The 12,651-nt window shown below is 48.5% G+C and overlaps 1 protein-coding gene across 6 annotated transcripts in view; it reads left to right on the top strand.

Moving 5' to 3' along the window:
• LOC141085046 (protein CEPU-1-like) overlaps nucleotides 1-12,651 on the top strand; it is a 1,055,154-nt gene that overhangs the window by 173,815 nt on the left and 868,688 nt on the right. The window lies entirely within an intron of this gene.

Raw genomic sequence — 12,651 nt, 5'->3', positions numbered from 1 at the left:
GCCAGCGGAGACCACGTTGATGGTCTTCCATCCCACCTAGCGCTGCGTGGGAGCCACCCACATGTAACGCCGTATTTATAGAGCTATCAAACACCCCGTCTCGGCTGGAACCTAATGACAGCATTAGTTTTCCACTTACATCACGACAATTACTGCGGCTTTCTTCTCGGGGATAGAATTTGGAATTTTACAAGGGAATATTTTTAGATATAATTTCCAAGTGTAGTTTTGTAGTGGAGAAGATGCAACTTCATCACTGAGTGCAGTCTAGAAGAAAGTGCTCAGTGTTAGCGCCAGCCCTGTCCATCCAATGTGGGTCTCCAGCAGTACCTGACGCCTCGCTGGTTACATACCAGACAGTGTAAGAGGGGTCTACTAGGTCTAGAGGCGATGGGGTACAGTTCCTATAGCAAATGCGAAATTAGCGTTAGATTCGCTTCATGTTTTATGCCATTTATGCTCCTCAGTAGACACTGAAAAGTGTCTGTACAAGAAGACACGGCAGGTGCACTCCTGAAATGTAGGAATGATGTACAGCTCATAAGCCATGGCTTCATACAGTGTGTGCGCCTCCTGAAGATTCACGATTTTGCTGACTCCTCGTCTGCTTCCACCTCTAAGTGTGACCAGTGGTCTGATGAGCCGCTGGGGTCTTAGAACCACAGAGGGCATGTTCCTGCATGGCACACGCTCTGTGGCTTTCTGTCCAGGTTTGTAGGTGGATTATTGTAGTAAACCTTCTGCATTGCATGGTGTGACATCCGGGCCCTGGAGGCCCCCCAGGTGTCTGCATGTCAACCGCGCTGTCATGGGGTCACCTTTCTCCTTGGATTCGGGGCTATGCTCTGAAGGCACAATCTCCCAGCACCTTGTAAGATCAGATGGGATTTAAATATATTAAAAGAAACAATTAACTTTCCGTTTTTATTCTTTGAGGCAGGATTACCTCCATGTTCCCCAGGGAATGTGAGGACACAGCGGAGGGAGGCAGCGGAGCCGCAATGGGCTCTGTCCTCACCAACTGACGCGATGGTAATGTCTCCTCTTCCTACCTAGAACAGGCTTGACATTACGAATCCATGGCTTCATTGTGCCAGAAGCAGCATCGCGGCCGCTTGGAGAGAATGGTTCACGAGCTGCAGTAATGCACAACCTGTTGTGGGGGGGTGGCACTCTCTCTGAAGGAAAGTGGCCATGTGTCTCTATCATCCACCACATGATTGCATGGCCATCTTTGCCTCCGTTTTGGGTTTCTTAGTGTCAGTCAGTGCGTGTCCTAGAGTCCGGGGGGGGTCCCATAGCTGAGCGGGCCTCTTGCAGACTAAATTAGGGCCCCGTCACACATAGCGATCTTGCTAGCGAGATCGCTGCTGAGTCACAAGTTTTGTGACACAACAGCGATCGCACCAGCGAGATCGCTGTGTGTGACAGCGATCAGCGACCGGGCCCCCCTGCCGGTATCGCTGATCACTGTAGGAAAGCCCAGAACTTTTATTTGGTCGCTGGTCTCCCGCTGGCCAGCACGCATCGCTGCGTGTGACAGGCGGGAGACCATTGATCAGCTGGTAACTAACGTACACATCGGGTATCCAAGGGGCGTGTGTCCCTTAGAAACCCGATGTGTACGTTAGTTACCAGCGCGCTGATGCAGGGAGCTGGTAACTAACGTACACATCGGGTATCTAAGGGACGCATGTCCCTTGGATACCCGATGTGTACGTTAGTTACCAGCTCCCTGCATCAGCACGCTGGTAACTAATGAACACAGCGACGCCGCGCGTTCGGCGTTGCTGTGCTGATCGCTGGTGAAGCTGTCTGTTTGACAGCTCACCAGCGATCACATAGCGACTTACCAGCGATCCTGACACGTTGATATCGTTGTCGGGATCGCTGGTGAGTCGTTATGTGTGACGGGGCCCTTACCCTGTGTATGTTCAGCTTCACTACAGAAGAATATAATGGAGATGACAGTTGACTCCCAGAAGTGGGGACACCGCCATCGTCCCATGCAGAGACTGTCCTGACTACAGACTTTGTAGAGATGCTTATGACAAGATGAATGGCTGCTTGGAGAAGAAAGACTGCACTGCTGGTCAATCAGCTGCCATTAGTGAATACATCACTTAAAGGGGTTGTGCCACGAACAAAAGTTCATTTTAATCAATAGATCTTGGAATAATAATAATTTCCACAATTGGATGATAAATAAAACTTCTCCTTGGCAGGGGAAGACGCAGGAGAGTATAAAGACAGGACATCATGGCAATCACATTTCCTGGCCAGGGGACGATGTAGAAATGTATACAGACAGGACAGCACGGGCTCACATCTCCTGGGCAGGGAAGGACACATGAGAGTATACAGACATTACAGCACAGGATCACATCTCCTGGACAAGGGTGGACGCAGGACAGTAAAGAAACATTGCAGCACGGGATCACATCTCCTGGGTAGGGGAGGACGCAGGAGAGTATAGAGACATTACAGCAGGGGATCACATCTAATGGGCAGGGGAGGACGCAGAAGAGTATACAGACAGGACAGCACTGGCTCACATCTCCTGTGCAGGGGAGGACACATGAGAGTAAAGAGACATTGCAGCATGGAATCACATCTGGGTAGGGAAGGACGCAGGAGAGTATACAGACAGGAAAGCACAGATCACATCTCCTGGGCAGGGGAGGACACAGGAGAGTATAGAGACATTACAGTACAGGATCATATCTCCTGGGCAGGGGAGGACACAGGAGAATATACAGTACAGACAGGAGAGCACAGGATCACATCTCTTGGGCAGGGGAGGATGCAGAAGTGTATACAGACATTACAGCACGGGATCACATCTCCTGGGCAGGGGAGGACGCAGGAGAGTAAAGAGACATTGCAGTATGGGATCACATCTCCTGGGTAGGGGAGGACACACGAGAGTATACAGACAGGACAGCACCGGATCACATCTCCTGGGCAGGGGAGGACACAGGAGAGTATAGAGACATTACAGCGGGGGTTCAAATCTACTGGGCAGAGGAGGACGCAGGAGAGTATAGAGACATTACAGCATGGGATCATATCTCCTGGGCAGGGGAGGACGCAGAAGAATATACAGACAGGACAGCACAGGATCACATCTCTTGGGCAGGGGAGGATGCAGAAGTGTAGACAGACATTACAGCACGGGATCACATCTCCTGGACAGGGGACGATGCAGGAGAGTAAAGAGACATTGCAGCATGGGATCACATCTCCTGGGTAGAGTAGGACACAGGAGAGTATACAGACAGGACAGCACGGGATCACATCTCCTGGGCAGGGGAGGACACAGGAGAGTAAAGAGACATTACAGCAGGGGTTTACATCTACTGGGCAGGGGAGGATGCAGGAGAGTATAGAGACATTACAGCATGGCATAAAATCTAAGAAGGGGAGGATGCAGGAGAATATACAGACAGGAGAGCACAGGATCACATCTCTTGGGCAGGGGAGGATGCAGAAGTGTATACAGACATTACAGCACGGGATCACATCTTCTGGGCAGGGGAGGACGCCGGAGAGCATACTGAGATCACAGCATGGGGTCACATGTCCTGGGCAGGGGAGGACGCAAGAGAGTATACAGACAGGACAGCACAGAATCACATCTCCTGGGTAGGGGAGGATGCAGGAGAGTCTACAGAGAGAATAGTTGGGGAGCACATCCCCTGGGCACTGGTGGACACTAGAGAGTCTACAAACAGGACAGCCGGGGATCGCAGCTGATTACTTTTATGAGGTAAAACTTTTAAAAAAACAGGCAGTGAAATGTTTTGCTTCACAAAAATAATCAGCTGTGATCCCGTGCTGTCCTGTCTGTATACTCTCCTGCGTTCTCCCATGCCAGGGAGATATGATGCCATGCTGTCCTCTCTGTAGACTCTCTCGTGCATCCTTCCCTGCCCAGTAGATATGATCCCGTGCTGTCCTGTCTGTATACTCTCCTGCGTCCTCCCCTGCCCAGAAGTTGTGATCCCTTGCTGTAATAGCTGTATAAACTCCTGTGTCCTCCCCTCCCAAGGAGATGTGATACCCTCCCGTAATATCTTTATACTCGCCTGCGTCCTCCCCTGCCGAGGAGATGTGATCCTGTGCTGTCCTGTCTGTATACTCTCCTGTGTCCTCCCCTGTCCAGGAGCTGTGATCCCGTGCTGTAATATCTGTATAGTCTCCTGCATCCTCCCCTGCTCAGGAGATGTGATCCCGTGCTGTAATATCTGTATACTCTCCTGCGTCCTCCCCTGCCCAGGAGATTTGATCCCGTGCTGTAATATCTGTATACTCTCCTGCATCCTACCCTGCTCAGTAGATGTGATTTTGTGCTGTATTTTCTGTATACTGTCCTGTGTCCTCCACCTACCAAGGAGATGTGATCCCGTGCTGTCCTGTCTGTATTCTCTCCTGCATCCTCCCCTGCCCAGAAGATGTGATCCCCGGCTGTCCTGTCTATATATTCTCTTATGTCCCTCCCCTGCCGAGGATCTGTGGTATGATCAGACAGTGTCCCTGCATGGTCAGACACGACCATTACACAGTATACAGCAGGGGCACATTTATAAGATTATCACGGCACATGAACATTTTATTTCTCATGCAACTGTGGAAATTATTATTATTCCAAAATCTAATGAATAAAATGAACGTTCATTTCACAACCCCTTTAAGCATTAGTGAGTCTTTTCGGTGGTGCATTTACGGTATTAAATATTTTACAACCATTACTTTCTGTGTGATTGGCGGTGTGTGAGTGTCACTGTGTGATTAGTGGTGTGTGATTGGCTGTCTGTGATTGGCACTGTGTGGTTGGTGGTGTATGATTGGCCGTCTGTGATTGGCACCATGTGGTTTGTGTTGGGAGCAGTATTCCTCCAGTTGTCATTTATTGATTTATCATCAGTTTATTAAACATGCTCTGGATTCCTAGGACCGTCCACGTGAAGGCCTGAACTCTGCTGAGCCTGACCTATACCTTACATGGGCCTGACTGCTTCCTTTTGTGGGCATGACTGCTGCCTTGTGTGGACCTGACTGCTGCCTTGTGGTGGCATTATGGCTGCCATACATTGGCCTGATCACTGCCTTATGTTGACCTTATGGCTGCCATACATGGGCCTGATCACTGTCTTATGTGGGCCTTATGGCTGCCTTACTGGGACCTGACCCCTGCCTTACATGGGCCTGATTGCTGCCTTATGTGGGCCTTATGGCTGCGTTACATGGGCATGACCCCTGCCTTATGTGCGCATGACCCCTGCCTTACATGGGCCTGATCAAAGCCTTACGTGGACCTGACCACTGCATTGTGCATCTGGTTTCCTGTTAGTGCTATTGTGAGTTCTCGATGTGGTGTAATCACAGATAATTGGACTCCGCTCCTTTCTGTTCTTCTGCAGTGTGGATTTGGTACATTCTGTTGCTGTGTTATTATGGATAATTTTTGGTTTTGTGCATTAAAATAAATTATATTAGATAAAATGCTGGTTTATAAATTGCAGCCCACGGGAGTGATGTTTTCGGGGAATGCCGCGCCCCCTCTATTATACACGTATGTTCTGTAGTAACGGGTTTTCTAACTCCAGGCAATGTGTTGTTACAGCGAACAGCACATAATGCCTGTGCTGACACCACAGCGCAGCGCTCTGCATCCGAGGAGAGGACGCTGAGTGTGGAGGCCGCAGTCTCCTGAGCAGGCCACGCACATCTATTTAATTTGGGTCCTGGCTAGCACTCATTGTCAGAGATAGCTTATGCTGCATGGCTTGAGGTGGTTGATGGTTATTGGAGAGGGTGTTTGGTGGATTTATGTTTGACTTTTGCTTGGTTTTGAGTGTGTGATAATTCTTTTTCTTCTCCTACTTTGGTTTAACCCCATCCTCCACTCCCCGGTGCATTCCTCTGTTATATGTGACTGTATATTTGTATGTTTGGTATTTTTCATTACCCCTGTTTATATTACCTTGTTAGTCTGGTTGGTGTACCCCTGGCTGGGGGAATGGAACAGACTGAGGGCAGATTCAGGAGCTAAGGCAAGGTACATGGCCCCGGCATCTTCACCATCAGAAGTAATCCAGGGAACTGGGCGAGCTAAAGTGCCCCCTAGTGTTAGGGACAGGGAAGGAGCCCCTGATCCCAGGACACCCACAACAGAGTCGTGACAAGTAGGGCAACTTGGCTACAGAAAAGCAGAACGTCAAAAACAGATTCATCAGGGAAAAGCATTAATGTTGGTGCAGCGATCCGGCGAGCTTGATCCCACCCCGGAGCACTAGAATTGCAGAGAATGTTCTGAACCCATCTCCATAGAGTTCTGTGGAGCGTCAGCTATATGTGCACACACTGCCCTGAGGATTCATCCCCAGAGATCTTGTAAACCTGCACTGTGTGAACACAGACTTACTGGTCATCAGATCTCTGATGACAGCGATGATCAGTATTGGAGAAATTCTTGGAAAGTGAGAAATATTAATGGCTTTCAGAACATATTCTGCTCCATTTTATGACTATGAACTTATTCATCGTCTGTGGTCACTGTGATGTGACTCTGCAGGGGGCGCGAGCAGAAGTGGCAGAGGCCAGGCCATTCTGCGTATCAAGCTGGCTACCCCAGAATAGCATGACATGTCTTCTGCAGTGTGGTTACTCGTTATCTTATTTACACGAGCCCTGTATGATCTATGTGCGTCTCGTCACCGCACCACAATGAAGGACGCAGAACGTTATTCACATAGTTGATGCTACGTCCGTGATCCAACCATCGACCATCTACTTCTACCTCCCACTTTTTGCTGTTTTTCTCCTGTTCGTTTAACTCTTTCTTTATGAATTGGGGGCTCATGTGCCATTAGGGTCTCCTCTGTCAATCTGCACATCATACACGACTTCCCCACATGGCCATTGTGAGTGGAGGTGCAGTTGCCTTCTGGCCACTGGCCTTTTACTGTTCCTTGCGAGTCAAGATCTGCCCCTGTCACGGGTTACGGTGTAAAAAATCCCTAAAATCATCTCCACCCCTAATAAAGAGGGAAGGAGGCTGTCACTGCCCGTTATGTGCAGGGCTCCACTGTAGAGACACAAGCCCCATTATGCAGGGGACAGTCACCGGCTTTATGTGCCACGTGTACTGATATTGATTACTCAGAGGTCACATTTGCCCTCATTGCCCTAATATAAAACGTTATGTATTTTCTTTGGAGCACCGTCCTCCAGAGGCTCAGTGTTGATGGCGGTAGCTCCGGGTTCAGTAGCATTTGGACTCTTTCTCTGTGAAAGGACTGTTCGTTCAAAAAACAGTCAGAGGATCCAAAGTTCATGGCGTCTCCTAACTCAGTTGAAGGATGCAGACTTCGTTTATTTTACTCATTTATATAGCGCCAATGGTTCCGCAGCTTTACAGAAATCATCACTGTTCCCATTGGAGATCACTATCTGCATTCAGTATCACTGTGTCTTTAGATATTGTGAAGAAACCAGAGAACCCAGAGAAAACTTGGGAGAACATACAAACTCCATGCAGATATTGTCCTTGGTGGGATTTCAACTTAGGAACCCAAGTATTGCATAGCTACAGTGCTAACTACTGAGCCACCGTGCTCATAGCCACTGTGCAGTGCTAACCACTGAGCCACCATACTGCTAGCCAAGGTAACACCATGCAGTGCTAACCAGAGGCATCGTGATGCATGCCATTGGGCAATGCTAACCATTGAGCCACCGTACTGCTAGCCACTGTAACACCATGCAGTGTTAACATAAAGCATTTTGCTACTAGCCACTTTGCCACTGTGAAGTGTTAACCACTGAGAATTTATTGCATTTCCCGTGTCTTCCCTTGGTGACCCTGTGACCACTGTCCATAGATGCAGTTTTTGGATAGCCTGACATACGGGAGGTCAGCGGGTGCCCTAGTCGGCTAGTCTGAAACCGTATGGATCAGTGATCATCCCACCGAATCATAGAATCATAGAATCGTAGAGTTGGAAGGGACCTCCTGGGCCATCTGGTCCAACCCCCTGCTCAAAGCAGGATTCGCTAAATCATCCCAGTCAGATGTCTGTCCAGCCTCTGTTTGAAGACTTCCATTGAAGGAGAACTCACCACTTCTCGTGGCAGCCTGTTCCACTCATTGATCACTCTAACTGTCAAAAAGTTTTTTCTAATATCTAATCTGTGTCTCCTCCCATTCAGTTTCATCCCATTGCTTCTAGTCTTTCCTTGTGCAAATGAGAATAAAGTTGATCCTTCTACAATGTGACAGCCCTTTAGATATTTGTAGACAGCTATTAAGTCTCCTCTCAGTCTTCTCTTTTACAAACTAAACATTCCCAAATCCTGCAACCTTTCCTCATAAGACAGGGTTTGCAGACCGGTCACCATTCTGGTCGCTCTTTTCTGAACTTGCTCCAGTTTGTTGATGTCTTTTTTAAAATGTGGTGCCCAAAACTGGACACAATATTCCAGATGAGGTCTGACCAAAGAGGAGTAGAGGGAAATAATGACTTCACGTGATCTAGACTGTATGCTTCTGTTAATACATCCTAGAATTGCATTTGCCTTTTTTGCTGCTGCATCACACTGTTGACTCATATTCAGTCTGTGATCTATTAGTATACCCAAGTCTTTTTCACATGTGCTGTCACTTAGCCCTATTCCTCCATTCTGTATATGCTTTTTTCATTTTTATTGCCCAGATATAGTACTTTGCATTTCTCCCTGTTAAAAACCATTCTGTTAGTTGCTGCACACTTCTCCAGTTTATTTAAATCTTTTTGAATCCTCTCTCTCTCTTCTCTAGTATTAGCTATCCCTCCTAGCTTTGTGTCATCAGCAAATTTAATCAGTTTACCCTCAATTCCTTCATCTAAATCGTTGATAAAGATGTTGAACAATACAGGGCCCAGGACAGAGCCCTGTGGTACCCCACTTGAGACATTCTTCCAACTGGATGTGCAGCCATTTACGACCACTCTTTGGGTCCGATCACTAAGCCAGTTATGAATCCACCTAACAGTTGCCTTGTCCATTCCATACTTAGTCATTTTTTCAATAAGGATTGTATGAGAGACTTTGTCAAATGCTTTGCTGAAATCAAGATATACTATATCTACAGCATTTCCTTGATCCACCCAAATGTCAGAGACACCGCACTACACTCGCTCATAGAGCCAGTGCGTGTGTCCTGAGTACAGAAGCAGTGCTAAAAGATACCTGTGGAGCAGGGCAGCAGAGGTGACCATGCGTGCTTCAGGCTAATAGTGTCAGGGTCCGGTCAGCGCTGGAAGGTAAAGAGGCAAAGGACCTGCGGACACTGAAACTGAATAATGTGCACGGGACCTATGGTCATGTGACTGCAAGGGGGCGGGGCTTAGCGTCCTGTATTCAGATAGGACAGGACACCATACAACAACTCAGAGTCAGGCAAAACAGAGGTCACACACAGTACGGGCAAACGAGGTACAGGAGGGACAAACAGACGGGTAGTCAGACAGAGCCAAAGGTCATACACAAGAGGGCGACGTGGTACCAAGGGGACGAGCAGAGAGAAGTCGGGTCACAAGCAGAGAGTCATACACGAGAGGTAGCGCAGTACAAGAGGGTCAGGCAGAACTCGTAACAGGGACAGAACCAGATCACAACCGAACAAGCAAGCAAGATATCAGGCACAAGGCACACGTATACAAGAGGTCACTTAACTCAGCCGAGGGCAGGAGTATAACTGACACCGGACCCAGGTCCAGTGAGCACTAAATAGCCTCCTGCTGCCAGAGAGAGGCAGCACAATTAACCCATAGTCTAACCAGGACGGGTCAAAGCGAAATCCCGTCCTGGATCATGACAGTACCCTCCTCTCAATGGGGGGCCACCGGACCCACAGGTCTCTCAGGGTACTTGGCGTGAAAGGCTCGGATCAACCGATCTGCATGAACTGATTGAGCAGGAACCCACGAGCGTTCCTCAGGACCGTAGCCCTTCCAATGTATCAAATACTGAAGGGCGCGACGGACCAACCTGGAGTCGACAATTCGTTCCACCTCGTACTCAGCCTGCCCATCTACCAGAACCGGTGTCGGGGAAGATGATGATCCCTCCCCACTGGACCTCACAGGTTTCAAAAGGGCCTTATGGAAAACATTAGGGATCCTTAGAGATGGCGGAAGACTCAACCGAAAAGCCACCGGGTTAACTGCTTCGTTAATTACATAGGGACCTATAAACTTGGGTCCAAGCTTCGCAGAGGGGACCTTGAGCCTTATATTTTTGGTGGATAACCATACCTTATCTCCGACCTGAAACACTGGACCCACGGATCGTTTTTTGTCCGCAAAAAATTTAAATTTGTCCTGGGCCTTCATAATGTTATTCTGGACCTCCCGCCATACCTCCCCCAACCGCTGGATCGTCTCGTTCGCCCCAGGACACCCAGAATTCAAGCGGGAAAATTCTCCAAAATGAGGATGAAACCCATAATTGCAAAAAAAAGGAGATGTACCCGTAGACTGGTTAGTGCGGTTATTAAAAGCAAACTCAGCCAATGGTAACACAGAACACCAATCATCCTGTCGGGCTGAGGTCAAACAACGCAGAATTTGCTCCAGAGACTGATTGGTCCGCTCAGTCTGCCCATTAGTCTCTGGATGGTAGGCGGATGAAAAGGACAGACCAATACCCAACCTCCTACAAAAAGCTCTCCAAAATCTGGACACAAATTGCACTCCCCTATCAGACACCACATTCAGGGGTACCCCATGCAACCGCACCACATGCTCCACAAACAATCTGGACAATGTTTCCGCATTAGGTAGAGCTGCCAAAGGTACAAAATGTGCCTGCTTACTAAACCTGTCCACTACGACCCAGACCACGGTATTACCCTTGGAAGGGGGAAGGTTGGTGATGAAATCCATGGACAGATGAGTCCATGGTCTCTCAGGAATTGGCAGTGGTACCAATTCCCCGGCCGGCCGGTTATGGGGAGTTTTCGCACGGGCACAAACCTCACACGCAGACACATACTCCCCAACATCAGAGGCTAAAGAAGACCACCAGAATATTCTAGCAATGGCCTTCCGGGTCGCTGAGATCCCTGGATGTCCACCCAGAACTGAGTCATGGAACTCCTGGAGGACCTTGAGACGAAACTGAGCTGGCACAAAAAGTTTATCCACCGGCTTAGCTGGAGGTGCAAGAGCCTGGGCATCTCGAATCTCCTGTTCCAACACATTAGAAACCTCTGCCACCACCACCCCAGGCTGAAGAATGGAGGATGGAGGTTCCGGGGGGGATATCAGATCAAGACTGCGTGACAACGCATCCGCTCTGATATTCTTGGATCCCGGTCGAAAAGTGATTGAGAAGTTGAATCGGGAAAAAAAAAGTGACCATCTAGCCTGTCTGGGAGTCAACCTTTTAGCTGACTCAATGTAAGCTAGGTTTTTGTGGTCCGTGATTACCGTTATAGGATGGACAGCCCCCTCCAAAAAATGCCTCCATTCTGCAAAAGCCAATTTTACGGCCAGAAGTTCCCGATTCCCCACATCATAGTTTCTCTCTGCCGGAGAGAACTTCTTTGAGAAAAAGGTGCAAGGTCTTAAATTGGTCAAAGTGGCGGGTCCCTGGGACAATACCGCCCCCACCCCCACCTCTGAGGCGTCTACCTCAACAATAAATGGTTCAGAGGGGTCCGGTTGGATAAGAACCGGGGCCGACATGAAACATTTTTTCAAAAACTGAAATGCCACTACCGCTGCGGTTGACCAATTCTTGATATCGGCCCCCTTTTGAGTCATGTCTGTGAGGGGTTTAACCACCTGTGAGAACCCCCTTATAAATTTCCGATAATAATAACGAATCCTAGGAAACGTTGCAGACCCTTCAAATCACACGGTTGAACCCACTCGAGAATGGCCTGCACCTTATTAGGATCCATGCGATACCCTTCAGCAGACACGATGAACCCCAGAAAGGACAGTTCCTGAACAAAAAATAAACATTTTTCAAGTTTAGCAAACAGACAGTTCTCCCTGAGCCTTTGGAGAACTGCCCGAACATGACCAATGTGAGTCTGTTTATCAGGCGAGTAGATTAAAATGTCATCCAAATACACCACCATAAAACGTCCAATCAAATCGGAGAACACATGATTTATGAAATTTTGGAAGACCACTGGAGCGTTGGTCAGGCCGAAGGGCATGACCAAATTTTCAATCAACCCTTCAGTAGTAAGAAAGGCGGTCTTCCATTCATCTCCGTCCCAGACTCGGATAAGATTATACGCTCCCCGTAGGTCTAATTTCGAAAACCACTTAGCTCCGGACAACTGATTGTATAAATCAGGAATAAGTGGAAGGGGATAAGTATTCCTCACAGTTATTTTATTTAACTCACGAAAATCGAGGCATGGGCGCAAACCACCGTCTTTTTTTTTTACAAAAAAGAACCCTGCCGCCACAGGAGAAACAGAAGGACGAATATGTCCCTTACGGAGGCTCTCAGAAATATATTCCTTCATCGCAGCCCGTTCCGGACCTGAGAGGTTATACAGGCGGGCTTTGGGCAATTTAGCACCTGGAACCAGGTCAATGGCACAATCAAATGGGCGGTGTGGTGGTAAAACCTCAGCCTCTT

Source organism: Dendrobates tinctorius, unplaced genomic scaffold (assembly GCF_039654945.1).
Source record: "Dendrobates tinctorius isolate UK_male_01 unplaced genomic scaffold, ASM3965494v1 ptg000028l, whole genome shotgun sequence".
Taxonomy (NCBI): domain Eukaryota; kingdom Metazoa; phylum Chordata; class Amphibia; order Anura; family Dendrobatidae; genus Dendrobates; species Dendrobates tinctorius.
The sequence above is the reverse complement of the archived record's forward strand: the minus strand, read 5'-3'. Positions and strand labels throughout refer to the sequence as shown.